The sequence below is a fragment of the Symphalangus syndactylus genome, chromosome 4, assembly GCF_028878055.3.
Source record: "Symphalangus syndactylus isolate Jambi chromosome 4, NHGRI_mSymSyn1-v2.1_pri, whole genome shotgun sequence".
In the NCBI taxonomy this organism is placed as follows: Eukaryota; Metazoa; Chordata; class Mammalia; order Primates; family Hylobatidae; genus Symphalangus; species Symphalangus syndactylus.
This window is the reverse complement of record NC_072426.2, coordinates 45,064,072-45,080,258: the sequence shown is the minus strand read 5'-3', so window position 1 is coordinate 45,080,258 and position 16,187 is coordinate 45,064,072. Positions and strand designations below refer to the sequence as shown.

The 16,187-nt window shown below is 51.0% G+C and overlaps 1 protein-coding gene and 1 pseudogene across 4 annotated transcripts in view; one reads left to right on the top strand and one right to left on the bottom strand.

Annotated features, from left to right (window-relative positions):
- The window catches only part of PALD1 (phosphatase domain containing paladin 1), a 108,440-nt gene that overhangs the window by 41,405 nt on the left and 50,848 nt on the right, over positions 1-16,187 (bottom strand). The window lies entirely within an intron of this gene.
- The window catches only part of LOC129480069 (transcriptional repressor protein YY1-like), a 28,391-nt pseudogene continuing 23,410 nt past the window's right edge, over positions 11,207-16,187 (top strand).

Here is a 16,187-nt window from a genome sequence, read left to right as displayed (position 1 = left end):
CATGCACCTATAATCCCAGCTACTCAGGAGGCTGAGGCACGAGAATCGCTTGAACCCAGGAAGTAAAGGTTGCAGTGAACAGAGATCGAGCCACTCCACTCCAGCCTAGGTGAGAGAGTGAGACTCTATCTCAAAAAAATAAAAAATAAAAAAAATCTGAATCAACATCGATATCCTCAACAGGCACAGCTCCCACCCCACTTGAAGAATGCCAGGCACCCTCGGGGATTCGGCAATCCTCCTGCAGGGCTCCCTCCTAAGGAAATACTTGAGGATGTGTGCACGAAGTGGTGTACCACGATGTTTTGTTGACTGGGATGTTGTTTATAATCATACAACATTGGAAACAACCTCCAGCCCACAGCAGAGGATTTGCTGAATAAATAATGAGACATCTATAGGGTAGAATGTTAAACAGCCATTAAAAATATCATATTGGCTGACACGGAAAGACATCTAGGACAGAGCAGGTTGCATAGGAAGTGCAGGCCACAGCCCCACCTTAACTCACGAAAGGGCATCAGGATGAGTCCAAGGGACAGACACCAGGATGCTAGCATGAGTTATCTGCAAGTGATGAGATTATGGATGATTTTTATTTTCTCTTTTTTGCTTATCTGTATTTTCTAATTTTTCTTCTCCAAACTCTGGGTAATATGGTTAAAACCTATTTAAAGAATAAAGGAATGGCTAGGAAAGATGGCTGGGACATCTTTTAAGGGCTGGTCAAGGGATGGGGAAGGAGTGGCTCAGGGGTCCGAGAGCCAGAGCTGCAGAGAAGGGAGGGGGCTGGGAATTCCACATGGACAGAAGGCGACAGACAGGAGGGACAGAGGCTCAGGGAACTTTCTGGGAGCTCAGTGGCCACTGGCCCCACATACTGATGGTCCAGGACTGGGGATCGGGGCAAGCTTCCCTGCCAGCCCCCCACCCCTCGACTCTGCAAAAGCACGAGGACAATAAGCATCCTTAGAGCACGGCAACCTTCCCAGCTGCCCTCAACCAGGCACAAGCTGCTCCACATCAGCAGGGACTGCCTGCTCCCAACCATCCATACTCCCCCCAGCCCTCCCATAAGCAGCAGCATCACCTCAAGAAGTGGAAGGTAGGGTCATGGGGTCAGCATGAAGCTGGGGTCAGGTCAGTCTGAAGGCTGAGCTCACTGTCCTTTCTTCCCCAGGTCCTGAACCAGAGCTCTGGTCCCCAGGTGAGTGCTCCCTAGGCCTCCTCTGGACCATGCACTCAGGCTCCTACCCTAGAGCCACCTCCCATTCAGGGACTCTCAGAGAGAACAACTCCAGACTCATCGGCCCTCCCAGAACCTTCTCAAACAGCCACCTGTCCCTCTCCAGTCTGGAAAGATCCCCCTACCCCCACTCATGCTTGTCACCCTTGAAAACTCCCAGAAGCCTTGTGATAGCTTCGTTAACACACACCTTGTGTTTATAAGAGCCCCATCTCCATGGTGCTCCACACCCTAATTTCTCGCTCTCTTTCTCTCTCTTTTTGGCAAGGGTGGAGGGAATGAGCCTCTATGTTCCCAAACAGAAAAATAGGCAGCTCAGAGAGGGGAGGGAGCTCCGCAGTGGCCCCCTCACTGGCCAACAGCAGAGTGGAACCTTCTCTCCACCTCACTAGCCCTGGCAGGTCCCAAATGGCCCTCATCAAACTTTCCCAGACCCCTCCCAGCAGCCTGGGCCAAAAAGACATGTGTGGGAACAGCCTGGAGAACAAGGGCTCAGGGCAGCTCTCCCGAGGGAGAGGATGGGCAGGACACAGAAGGGCCTGCAGAAGGCAACAGCTGGCCACAGCTTCAGGCCAAGGCCAGGCATCAGGGCCCGTCCCCACAGGGCTGGGCTCGGCCTGACACCTCCGCCTCTCCTCCCCTGCCTGCCCCCAGCTCCAGTTCCAGCCACCCTCACCTTTCATGGGCTCCAGAGGCAATGACAGGCTACAGCTGGTGCCCTGCAAGGGTGGCCCAGAGACGACACAGATGTTCACAGCTGCAGGCCACAGGGGTAGAACAGGCAGCTAGGGGTGGGAGAGCAATGTCCTTTGAAAATCAAGCCCATCTCCAAAATATCTAGAGGGGGGTGCAACCCCAGGCTTGTCACACTGTAGCTCTCACCCTGAAATCTCTCTCAACTCTGCCAGAAAGAACCTCACCAGCGTGGGGCCTTCCTCCTGCTGGCCACACACTGAAGGGCCTTGGACCACTTCCTTCCCCTCTCTGGGCCTCAGTGTCCACAGCCACTGTAAAATCATAGTGAGGGGTAGGATGGTCTGAAAGCCCCTTCCAGCTTCAGGGGGATCTGGCGCCTCAGATCAGTGGTCCTAGTGGTCACAGCACTGCGGTCGCCTGCCAGGGACAGGGGTCAGCAAAGGTGGGGGTACAGGTGGGGTGCCTAGTGCTCAAACCTCTGCTAGGGAAAGACAGGGGGAAGTGGGTTGGGATGAGATGTCCCTGCATAGTTGGTGAATGGTTTATGCCTTTATTTCCTATCTTCTAACTCTCCTTTGGTCATGAGTGAGGGCTGCCCCTGCAGTGACAACGGAGTGTGAGGCAGTGCCCACGGAGTTCACAGCCATTTTCACGTCACATCGCAGTGGGATCTGGAAATGTCACTTACGATACCACTCTTCTAAACAACAGTCATTATCAGACCCACCAGGGACCACGTGAGCCCCTGGTCCCCTGCCTACAGACGCTGGGCTGACGCACCTGGCCAGCTTCGGGCAACTCTGCACCTGGTGCTCTTAAACCACTCCCCACTCCCGCTATGGGTCCTCACGATTCAGGTGAACTCAACAAGCTTGGAGAATCCTAGCGATCCTAGGCAGAAGCCTGACCTTGCCTTATAAAACTAGCTACAAAGAAGCTGCAATTACATTTGCAAAGTGGGATTTGCAATACTTGGGAAACCTCAAAACAAAAATATCACAATGGCCTGGGTGTCCACCATGCAGGGCACGGGCCTTTCCCTCAAAGACACTCCCCAGTGTAACACCCCCATTGAAGCCTAGCCACTGCAGCCTTGTCACTGATGAGTCTCTTCAAAAGTAAAATGTAACCTTAATTTGCCTAACGGGTTATCTTATTAGTGCAATAATACCTAAGGACAAATATTACCATTTGTTTATTGTTTATTATTTAAATGCAATGTGTTTCAGTATTTTGACAGTTCTCTTAGTGAAACATATTTCCTTTGTAACCCCACCTATTTAATGTATTTAAAAGCATTCTGAGAAGGAGTCCATGGGCTTCTGCTTTGGGGTCCTTGGCACAAAAAAAAAAGAGGAAACCAGCCGTGCTTGCTTCATGCCTGGAATCCTAGCACTTTGGAAGGCCGAGGCGGGCGGATCACTTGAGGTTAGGAGTTCAAGACCAGCCTGGCCAACATGGTGAAACCCCGTCTCTACTAAAAATAAAAAAATTAGCCGGGCATGGTGGCAGGCTCCTGGAATCCCAGCTACTCGGGAGGCTGAGGCAGGAGAATCCTTGAACCCAGGAGGCAGAGGTTGCAGTAAGCCGAGATCGCGCCACTGCACTTCAGCCTGGGCGACATAGCAAGACTCCATCTCAAAAAAAAAAAAAAAAAAAAAGAAAGAAAGAAAAGAAAAGAAACTGACCTATGGAGTCCTTCACAGAGAGGTCACCTCAGTTCCTTAAGAGGACTCAAGCTTCAGAAGGTGGGACATTAGCTCCAACTCACCCACTAGCTGCCTGATGCTCCAACATACTCACCCAATCTGCCAGAGTGGTGAGCCTTTTGTCAATGGCAGTATTCAAGCCCAGGGGAAGCTAGACATGCCCATTCTGGACCCTAGGGTAGGAACAATAGGCAAGAGGTCCAAGAGCGGATTCCTAAATACCTTGGGAGTAGAAGTCCATTGCTTTGTGTACGGTTCTGGGGGAAATGAACCATCACCATTCCCTACCTCGAGTCCAACACTTACAAACCCCCACCTTCTTTGTCCTTGCCAGGGTGCAGCAGCCACAACCTCCCAGCATGTCAAGCCCAGTGGGCTTGAAAAAGATCACTGGTAGCTTTTCCAAAGTAGAGTCTGGCTTCTCAGACTGCAGCAGAAAGGTGGCTATCTGCCACTGACCCCAGCCACCACACCAGCCCCGTCCCTTTTTCCTGCCGTCCCCGCCCGCTGGAATCCCAGACCCTCTGGCACAATCCCAAGTCCCACCTTAGAGATGCTGAGACCACAGCAATCTCCATAAATGGCTGTCGCTGCAAGACCCTACCACTGCTGAGGCCTAACCACTCAAGACTCCCTGCCCTGTATCCCCCAAAAAGCAGATTCAGAGCTGGCCACATCCCTGAAGGTCATCTAGCTGTTGTGGTCTGAATGTTTTGCCCCTAAAAACTCATATGTTAAAATCCTAATCCCAGGCTGGGCACAGTGGCTCACACCTATAATCCCAGCACTTCAGGAGGCTGAGGCGGGCAGATCACCTGAAATTAGGAGTTCAAGACCAGCCTGGCCAACATGGCGAAACCCCATCTCTACTAAAAATAAAAAAATTAGCCCAGTGTGGTGGCACACACCTGTAATCCCAGCTACTCAGGAGACTGAGGTAGGAGAATCGCTTGAATCTGGGAGGCAGAGGTTGTGGTGAGCTGAGATCGCGCCACTGCACTCCAGCCTGGGCAACAGAGCCAGACTCTGTCTCAAAAAAAAAAAAAAAAAAAAAAGAAAGAAAGAAAGAAAAGAGAAAGAAAGAAAGAAAGAAATCTTAATCCCCAAGGTCATGGTATTAGGAGGTGGAGGCTTTGGGGGAGGGGGGTAATTAATTCATGAGGGCAGAACCCTCAGGAATGGGATCAGTGCCCTTATAATAGGGACCCCAGAGAGCTGTCTTGTCACACCATCTGAGGATACGGCAATAAGGCAAGATCAGCGAAAAAGTGGGCCCTCGTCAGATACTGAATCAATGCCTTAGTCCTGGACTTCACAGCCTCTAGAACCATGAAACATAAATTTCCGTTGTTTTTAAGCTACCCAGTTCATGGCACTTTGTCATAGCAGCCTGAATGGACTAAAATATTAGAGGCCAGGCACAGTGGCTCACACCTGTAATCCCAGAACTTTGGGAGGCTGAGGTGGGCAGACTGCTTGAGCCTAAGAGTTCAAGACCAGCCTGGGCAACATAGCAAGACTCTGTCTCATTTACAAAAAATAAAAAATTAAAAAAAAATAGTAAAATGCTCTCTTTCCACAGATGAGACAACTGGGGCACAGAACAGGAGAGTGATATGCCCCCATTCACACAGCAAGTGGCCTCAAGGACAGAATTGGGACTCAGGGCTCCTTTCTCCAGACCCAAGGCTCCCTGGCTGGGCTGCACTGCCTCCAGCCTAAGGCAGATGGGAAGACTGTGTTGTGAACACACAGAGATGTGTCAGTATGGAATTATGCTAGTCAGTCACTGTGTTGGTCGAGAGTGTGTGACTCACGTGCCTGCCAGGGGGCAGGGGTCGGGGACTCACTGGGGGTGAGGTGGGGTTTGAACAGCCACCTGAGAGAGCCAGAGACCCTGAGCGCAGAGAGGGGGACACCAGGAGGGCCAATGGGTGAATCTCTGACTGCAAGGCGTTTGACGTATATTATCTCATTTAATCCTGACCCAAAAAAGAGGTGCCAACTCTTAATAAGTCAATATCAAGTCAATTTTTTTAAAATGTAAAGATGGGCAAAAGATTTGAAGATACATACAGATGCCAAATAAGCACATTAAAAAGATGTTCAGGATCATTTGTCATCAGGGTCATGCACTAGAATGACAAATTTAAAAGACTGACAATACCAAGCTCTGAGGAGGATATGAGTAACTGGAACTCATATACACTGCTGGTGAGCAGTGAGTGCATACAGCCACCTGGAAGACAGTTTTGTAGTTTCTTACAAATGGAGACATACCTTTCTCATATGATCTGGCAATTCTACTCTTAGGTACCCATCCAGGAGAAATGCAAATATGTGCAGAAAAAGACTTGTACACAGCAGCATATTCATAACAGCAAACATTGAGCCCAACTCAATGTCCATCAACTGGTGAACAGATGAACGCAATGTGATAGATCCACACCATAAAATACTACACAGCGGCCGGGGGTGGTGGCTCTTGCCTGTAATCCCAGCACTCTGGAGGCCGAGGCGGAAGGATCACCTGAGGTTGGGAGTTCGAGACCAGCCTGACCAACATAGAGAAACTCCATCTCTACTAAAAATATAAAATTAGCCAGGCGTGGTGGTGCATGCCTGTAATCCCAGTTACTCGGGAAGCTGAGGCAGGAGAATCGCTTGAACCCGGGAGGCAGAGGTTGCAGTGAGCCGAGATTGCGCCATTGCACTCCAGCCTGGGCAACAAGAGTGAAACTCCATCTCAAAAAAAAAAAAAATCACCAACAAAAAGGAGCAGACTACGGATAGACACAACAATATGGGTGAACCTCAAAACTATCACCAAGAGAAACAAGCCAAGCCCCAGACACTTACACTGTATAACCCCATGAAAACTGCAGGGGCAGAGAGCAGGTCGGTGGAGGAGGGACTCAACTGCACAAGGGCAAGTTTTGGGGGATGGAACTGCTGGAGATACTGAACGTGGTGGCCACACAACAGCATACATTTGCCAATGTTGATCAAACTGAACACTTAGGGTGGGCGCGGTGGCTCATGCCTGTAATCCCAGCACTTTGGGAAGCCGAGGCGAGCGGATCACCTGAGGTCAGGAGTTCAAGACCAGCCTGGTCAACATGGTAAAACCCCGTCTCCACTAAATATACAAAAATTTGCCAGGTGTAGTGGCACGTGCCTGTAGTCCCAGCTACTCAGGAGGCTAAGGCAGGAGGATCACTGGAACCCAGGAGACGGAGGTTGCAGTGAGCTGAGATTCCACCACTGCACTCCAGCCTGGGTGACAGAGCAAGACTCCGTCTCAAAAAAAAAAAAAAAACTGAACACGTAAAAAGGGAGAATTTCATTGTATGAACTCTATCTCAATAAATCTGTTAAAAACAAGAGGTGCCCCCATCCTTTGTCCCACAATGTTCTCCTCTCATGACACCTTCCCACTTAGCTCCGTAATTCATTGGCTGTGCAACCTTGGCCCCATAACCTCTCTGGGCCTCTGCTGCCACTTCTGTGAAATGGGAACAACAGTTGCACCTCCCTCATGGGTTAGTTGCAAAGGTTAAATAATATCTTGTGGGTAAAGACCTCAGAAAAGGGCCTGGCCAACAAAGATAAAGTGATACTAGGTGTTTGGGGGACACTGGCCCATTGGCCTCTGAAGCTGGGCTGTGCCTTGTCATCACTGAGCCCTGGGAATGTGGCTGGTCCACACTAGGACATGCTGCAAGTGTAACATACATACCAGATTCTCAAGACTAGCTACAAAAAAACAGTAAAATATCTCATTAACAATGTATATCGGGGACGGACACAGTGGCTCATGTCTATAATACCACATTGAGACGTCGAGTCAGGAGGATTGCTTGAGCCTAGGAATTCGAGACCAGCCTGGGCAACATAGAAATGCTGTCACTACCAAAAATAGAAAGAAAAAAAATTTGGCCAGGTGTGGTGGTGCATGCCTGTAGTACCAGCAACTCAGAAGACTGAGACAAGAGGATCACTTGAGCCCAGGAGGTCAAGACTGCAGTGAGCTGTGATCGAACTACTGCACTCCAGCCTGGGCAAGAGTGAGACTCTGTCTCAAAAAATAAAAAACCAAGAACCAAAACATAGTTTATGTTGATTACATCTCAAAATGATAATCTTTTGATATACTGAGTTAAATAATATATGTTATTAAAACTAAGTTCACTCATTCGTCTGTATTTGAAGGCAGCTATTTAAAGTGCCACACAAGGCTGGGAGCGACAGCTCACACCTGTAAGAGGCTGAGGTGGGTGGGTCACTTGAGGTCAGGAATTCAAGACCAGCGTGACCAACATGGAAAAACTGTGCCTTTTTTGTAAAAATACAAAAATTAGCCAGGCATGGTGGCGCATGCCTGTAGTCCCAGCTACTCGGGAGGCTGAGGCAGGAGGATCACTGGAACCCAGAAGGCAGAGGTTGCAATGAGCTGAGATTGCACCACTGCACTCCAGCCTGGGCAACGGAACGAGACTCCATCTCAAAAAAATAAAAATACAGTGCCGCAAGTGGCTCCTGTGAGATTTCTACTGAGTGGCACTGCTCTGAGTCTTAAGTCCTCTGTGACCCTGAGGACACCTCTTGCTCAGCTCAGGGTACTCAGGGCTGAGCCCAGTGCCTGTTGCAGGTAAGAGTTTAATAAATATCTGTTAGAGGCATGCAAAAGCCCCAGAAAGTTGGTGTTTTCATTCCCGTCGAACAAAAAGAAAAGCGAGGGCTTGCAGGAGTGGCAACTCTTCACACCCTGATCACTGGCTGGGGACACAGGGCTTAGGCTCTGTGAATCGTGGGCTCTGGGCAGGACACCAGCTGAACCCCACTTCTATCATGCATTAGTCACATTATCTTGGGTTCATGGCTTGATTTCCCCAAACTGTTTCCCCAACTGTAAACTGGGGACCACCAGTACCTCCCCTGCTGGACCGTATAAAGATGAAATCAGTGAATGTGTGCAGAGCAACACCTGGATGGTCCGACACACAGCACAGCGAGGGCTCCAACTCCTCAGCTGCCCTGACCTCATCCCCCCACACCACGGCTGACCCTGCACTGAACTCCCAGCAACTGCCAGCTGCCACAGACGTGAACCTTCAGGACCAGGACTAGAACCAGGGGCGTCGCCCAGGCGCCATCTGTGAATGGCCAGCAGTCCCTGGCTCTCAACCCAGGCAGCCAGCAGGGCAGAGCCAGGCTGGGCTGGGCCACAGCAACCACCCTCCTTAACAACCACGATCATCACATCACTCTCCTCATTCCGCTTTGTCTGGTAAGCCATTCGGGGGAGGTTCCCATCTGCTCTTGGCCTTCCTCAAGAACCAAGAGGCCCCAGTTCTGCTCTGGGCCCTCAGGCAAGTCCTCCACCTCTGGAAGAACAGGTGCCCAACCTGAGTCAGCCCAGTTCTCTCCAACCCTCTGCCCCCACCAGCTTTGGGCCACTAGCACCTGACTGACCTATCTCCTTCCCTTTCAAATCTGATCCAAGAGGGCAGGGCAGAGTCTCTCCATCACTTTACCTCCCCACCCTGTCTGGTTACTGATGATGGGCCAAGGCTGGTTCTCAACAAGTAGGCACCAAAGACTGGGGGCCATCTACTTCAACAGCAATGATACTTATTCCTGAGTAAGTGAGCTGCAGGGTGGTATTTATTTTCTTCTGTTTTGCTCATCCATCGCTTCTAAATATCTTACAATGAACATGATTACCCTAGGAACATTTTCTTTTTAAGTTTAGTTATTTGTATAAGTTTCCAAGTTGGGCAAAGGTCACAACTCTTCACCCAGAGAACCCTCACCCCATCCACCCCAAAGCACTCCATGCTCCTCCAGCCCCGTGTCCTTAACCCTGGCCCTCTGCCCAGGCGCACTCTGCCCACTGCAGCGCATGTTCCCCTGACAATAATTCCACTCGTACAGTCTGGTAGGATTTTTGTCTTTGCTACAGCCCTCAAGAGAGCCGAGAATTAGGATCCCCACTTTACAGAAGAGGTGACGGCTGAGCAAAGTCAAAGACATGAACCTCCCAGGTGACAGGCTTCATGGAGGCAGAGGCTCCTGGCCCCGACTCCTTCATCTCTTGGGGGTCCCACAGACCTGTCCTTCATGACCTCTGCCCCTCAGCCTCTTTCTCTTTAAAACTAGGAAGAGTACAATCTAAATGTTAAAATAAAGCTGTCTGGGGGCTGGGATCACAGGAACCCTTCACCTAGTAATTATGTGTTTCTCAAGTGTTTTTATATTTTTCTAAACTAGAAAAAAATAGTTTAAAAGTTAAAAACAGAAATTAGAGGACGTGTGGAAATGCAGTCCTTTGCTCTGCAGGCGGGGCTGCCACTGCGGGGGGCAGCCCTGACTTCCAGGCTTCAGCCTACAATCCCTGGGGAGCCTTTGAAGCAAGCGCCAAGTCCTGGCAGGAAGGAGGCCTCATGGCTGCCACACACTGAGATGACAAGTCAAGGTGGGCATGCAGCAGGAAGTGGGCAAAGGTGGACAGAATGACCGGACGGCCCACAGAGGCACTGTGGCACGTGGAGGCCAGCACCCAGGGCCAGCAAGAGTGCGGGAATGCAAATCAGGTCGGCCCACTGAGCGGAGAGAAGCTGTGGAGGGATGGGGAAGTCCCTGCCCGCCCTCAGAGAGCAGGGGGAAGCCTCCCTCTCAGCTCACCTGGCAGGCAGGTTCTCAGGATGACAAAGCCTGCCTCGCAGCCAGCAGCGGTCCCCGGGTCACCGGGTGTGGGCCAGCCATCACGGGCCTGCAGGTTCCTGGAATTCAGGACCTTTTCCAGCACCCCTAGTTGCCTGCCTCCAAGTGGGTCTGCTCTGCCGTTCTGTCTATGGGATCTCAGATTGGGGAGCAGGGAAAGGCTATAATGAGCATTTTGAGGACAACTGGGATAATTTGAGGATGGAGTATATGCTGGATAAATAAGTTAACATCCTCGGATTGTGGCTTAATGGAGAATGCCCTTGTTCTTAGGAAATACAGGCTGAAGCGTTTGGGGGTAAGGCCTCTTGATATCTGACATTCATGATTTAGAGAGAAGTAAATGGAACAAATCTTACCTGGTGTTGGCAGACAGGAGTTTACTTACTGCACTCTTCCTTTTTTTTATTTGTTGAGATGGAGTCTCACTGTGTCGCCCAGGCTGGAGGGCAGTGGTGCGATTTTGGCTCACTGCAACCTCCGCCTCCTGGATTCAAGCAATTCCTGCCTCAGCCTCCCAAGTAGCTGGGACTACAGGCATGTGCCACCACTCCTGGCTAATTTTTGTTTTTGTTTTTGTTTTTGTTTTTTGTTTTTTGTGTTTTTTTTTTTTTGCAAAGACGGGGTTTCACCATGTTGGCCAGGCTGGCCTTGAACTCCTAACCTCAAATGATGCACCCACCTCGGCCTCCCAAAGTGGTGAGATTACAGGCATAAGCCACTGCACCCGGCAAACTCTTTCAATTTGTAGGTTTAACATTTTTCCAAATAAAAAAATGGGGGTTAAAAATTTTCAAAAATAAAACTGAAAAAAGTGTTAAGCTGTCTTATGAGAACTGCTCCATGGATTCCTCCTGGTTCCACCCCTGAGGACCCAGAGGATGCATCCTCACTGGAGGGAGACGGCTTGTGGCCCACAGGCCAAAAGCGGTCAGTCTCAGGAGCAATCTGTATGATCCACATAGTTTTGTATTTTCCACTCTAATTAGCCACCTGTACTTTGAAATCAATGAATTTCAAATAAAAATCTTGATCTTTGGCTTCTCTTGATGAATTAAAAAATGTGCAACAACAAGGTGCCACTGGAGGAGGTGAGCGGGGGGTGGGCTTGGGCAGGGATCCCTGCAGTCCACCAGGCTGGACTTCCACACTGCACTTGGGCCCTGCCCTGGCCTCTTGTGGGCTAGAAGGGGACAGTGCTCCCAGTCTAACCCTGTCCTGGGGTGGGCCTTCCACTGCTTACCGTGTTCACTTGTGTCCCAGAACCTGCAGAGCTTCTTTACTTTTCCCAAGCCTTTCAGTTCCCGGCATCTTGGCCACTGTCCTATGAATGAGCTTGGCCCTTGCCCTCGGGCCTCAGCAGCCCAGACACAGACCACACTTTCTTGGCATGCTGTGACCACACTAAGAAGAGGTCAGCTGCCTCCCTAATTCTAACCACTGCCACTGAGCTGTCTGCTGACACCTCTAAAGCCTTTCTCCCTCGGGCTCAGGCCCTGCTTCCCCCTTCCTGGCCTACAGCATGTGGCTTTCTGGTCCCAAGGCAGGACTGATGTCCCCATTGGGAAATCTCTCCGTGAGAGACTCAAGCCCTGAAGCTCTGGTCCAGCTTTTCAGCCTGGGAACGGCCCAGATTTAATCAAAAAGCTCACAATGCCTTCATCCCCCAGAAGCAGGGACAGCCGGCTGAGCACACAGCTGCCCAGGGCCAAGACTGCATTCCCCACCTCCCTTGCAGCAACCTGGGGCCATGTGACTAACAGGCTAACAGTACTGCTATGGTTTGAATGGCCCCTCCAAAACTCATGTTGGAATTTAATTGCCATTGTAATAGTATTAAGAGGCCTTTAAGAGGTGTGATTAGGCCATGAGGGATCTGTCCTCATGGTGGATTCAATGCCTTTTTTTTTTTTCTTTTTGAGACGGAGTCTCGCTCTGTCTCCAGGCTGGAGTGCAGTGGCATGATCTCAGCTCACTGCAACCTCCACCTCCCAGGTTCAAGTGATTCTTCTACCTCAGCCTCCCAAGTAGCTGGGACTACAGGCACCTGCCACCATGCCTGGCTAATTTTTGTATTTTTAGTAGAGATGGGGTTTCACCATGTTGGCCAGGCTGGTCTTGAACTCCTGACCTCATGATCCATCTGCCTCAGCCTCCAAAAGTGCTGGGATTACAGGCGTGAGCCACCACGCCCCGCCCTTGATGCCTTTTAAAAGGGGGATTTGGGGAGTGAGTTTTATCTGCTTCACATGCTCACCTGCTCTTCTGCCTTCTGCCATAAGAGGACACAGCAAGAAGGCCTGTGCCAGATGCCAAGCAGATGTCAGTGCTGTGCTCTTAGACCTCCCAGCCTCCACAATTGTAAGTCAAATAAATTTCTGTTCATTATAAATTACCCAGTCCATGATATTCTGTGATAGCAGCAGAAAATGGACTAAGACAGGGACATAAGGGTCAGTCTAAGATGCCAAGTTCTGGAATCCTTCCTTACAAGACTGCTTTCCTCCCTGTCTCGATCCTGCTGCCTGGACACAGATGTGATGACTAAAGTTTCACAGCCATCTTGTACCATGAGCCCTTGAGGCCACAGCCTGGGAACGATGTGGTGGACATCAAGTTCCCCAAGGAAACTATAGGGTAGAGCTACTATACCAGACCTGGTCTGCAAAACTCTGGGCTTAGACAGGATGAAGAAATAAACTTCCAAGTTGTGTAAACCACTGTTATTTGGCTTTTCCTATTACTTGCAGCCAAATCTAATCCTGATTAATGCACTCTGTTATTTTTAGATTTGACCCTCAGTGATCACATGCCACATGAGAACAGGAGAGATTTTATTTCTTTCTCCTGCTGCAGGAGAATGTCAAGTTTCCCTACCGGTGAAAGCCAGGCTACACTGTAGGCTGGCAGCTCCATGTTTGGGCGAAGTGACTCCAGGATCCTGGGAGCCCAGGATCCAAGTGTGTGGTTCACAGAAGACACAATCCCTGCCCACCAGGGCCTGCAGGACAGCTGAAGATATACACACAAGATGCACGCCATTAGAGCACCATCAACTAACTGCGAGACAGCATGGTGAAGCAGCTTTCCCTGAGTCAGCTGCAGAGATTTCAAAAGTCCCAAGCCGCTAAATGTTTGTTTCACCCTATAGATAAAGAGACCTGGCCTCTACTGCTCCAAAATGGCAGAGAAAGACCATAAGACTCTCTGCATCTGGAGGGCAGAGTCTCTCCTTTTCCCTCTAGGGAGCCTTCTGAGCCAAGGAAGTCCCTGGGAAGCAAGAAGGTGTTACCTGGATGGGAGGGACCCTGCCTTGTTGGTTCTTTCAGGAAGGAGCAGAGGGGAGGGGAGTGTAACAATTAAGAAGGAGCTGGTCAACTCAGGGAAAGGCAATGCCTTCTGAAAGAGCCTGAGCTCCTGTCCATATCTGGGTTCCATGCAGCCAGGTGTTGGGGGCAAATGCCTTGGGGAGGGGGACCCAGGGAGAATAGGGTTAAGAGTATCTGGAATGCTCACGTGCACACTTCCAGGAAGTCGGGCATTTGGACATTTCAAGGTCAGCAGAAACTCAGAGTGTCCTGAGACCTCACCCAGTGCTCTGCCCTGCTGACACTCTCCTGGCTGCCACCAGGGACTAGGCCCAGAGTGACAGTGGGAAAGCACACTTCAGCCCCACTTCCAACCTCCAGCAATCTCGCAGGGACCTAAAGCATCATTTCAAGGAGCTGGGGAGAACCATGACCTGGATTCTAGGCATCTGTCTCCATCCCACCCACCCCTGTGGCCTCCAGTCTAAACTCCTTTGCCCAGCACTCAAGTACCCCCTAACGCACCCTCATCTCAACACCACGAATTTGCCCCACACATCCCCAATATTTTAGGCAAATCCAGATCCCAGCTGCCCTGTAGTGTTGAACAGAAAAAAAAGCCCCACTAGAAGTTTTCCCCCAGCCCTGACTTTCCAAGAATTCAACACAGCCCACGCTTATTTCCATCTGGACGAGATAGACGGGTGGTTTTCAAACATTTCAGCGGCTGAATTCTTTGTGCAAAATCAATGTTTCCTGAAAGCCCTGTGTGTCAAACAGCCAGGAGCAGAGCTGGTGTACTGGCTACACGCTCAGAAGAAGCTGCAGCACTTCCTGCCCCCAGACCCACCCTGTGCCCTCCTAGAGAGAAGAAGTTCCAGAGCTGCCCCACAGAGCTGCTCAAGGCCCTTAAGGCCCTCCCAGGACCTAAGGCCCTTCCCTGCCCTCACCCTTGTGGGTCCCACAACCAGGTATGCCAGCCCACCCTCACCTCCTTCAGTACATCCATCAACATCCAGTGGAAATGAATGGGCCCCCTGCTCCAAGCCAAGCAGCACTCAGCCTGTGCTCCACCCAGCCTGGCCCTGACCCCGGTGGCCTGGTGTTTCCTAAGTACATGCCTCACCTCCCCACTCCGGGTCTGATGTTCCTTCTGTGGGGCAGCCCCACTAACAGGGTTCAGCCCACAATAGTTGTAGATTCCAAATGTCACTTTACCAAGTGCATTTCACATTGGCTATCTCATTGGAACTTCAGGACAACCTTATGAGGAAGGGAGAAGCACAGGGCAACTTCCCATCAAGCAGGTGAAAAAACAGGCCAGAGAGTTCTCTACAAGAAAAGACAGAGCCCAGCCTCCATTTCTGCAGTTGGCTCTTCCTGCACTCCACCTGCCACTCCCTCATTCCTCCACTGAAGCCACCCCAGCTTTCCCAAAGGACACTAGGAAGCTTAGAGCAGGGACCGGCAGGGGGCAAAGAACATGTGGGACCCAGGGGGAGAGTACCCCTTCCAGAGCCATGGCCTGTCACATGCCCCTGGCAGCCAGATGCCCACGGTGAGTAACAATGGAGCTAAAAATAGGGCCCGACTCTGGGGGATGGCAGGGGGCCGAGTGGCCAGCTGGAGGAAACATCTGCCTCAGCTCGAGAACAAACACAGAGGAAGCTGCCTTGCTGCAGGGTTCCCCTACTGTGGGTGCAGGGCACATGAAACGTCCAGGTCTGTACCCAAGGCAGGGGCTCAGACCAGCCCCTCACCTGCCCTGGGCCTGGTCCAGCAACTCCCACAGGCCTGCACACACACACACACACACACACACACACACACACACGCCATACAGAGTCGAAACCCACCTTGGGCACCCACGTGTGTCTTAAGAGTTGAGAGCCAGAAGTACCTTTGAGACCCAAGTCTGACACTTTGATTTTACAAAGGAGGAAACTGGGGTCCACGGGTGGCCGGAGACCTGCCCACAGTCACAAGAACAGTGGGTGGTGGCGTTGGGACAGGGGTCTCCTGCTCCTTGCTCTCTATGGCACCCCCTGCTCATGCACATCACTGGACACGTCCAGCTGGGGCCAGTGACACTGCTCCCAAGGAGGCAGATTCCACCTTAAGCATATCAGCTGGACTCAGGGCGCAGCACGTGGCAGTCCAGGAGCACACTGGGCTGGCCCAGCCCTTCTCCAACCTGCTGCTCCCCAACTCCCATGCCCTAAACTCCAGCCAGTGCACCTCCTCATAGTCCCCAGAATGGGCACCATCAACAGGCCTTGGTAAATAATCAACATCAATAACAAAAATAATAAGAAAGCCAAGGAGCATCTTACTGGACCGGGGGTGGGAGCAGGGTGTTCTGCAGTCTGTTTATGGCAGAAATGTTGCCTTTGAAGATCCTTGACATATTCCATAAACAACAAGGCTGGGCCGTCTCTCAAATGGTCTGGCCCAGCCAGTTTTCCTCCAGCGACAGAAAAGATGCTGCTGTTTCTTCCGTGG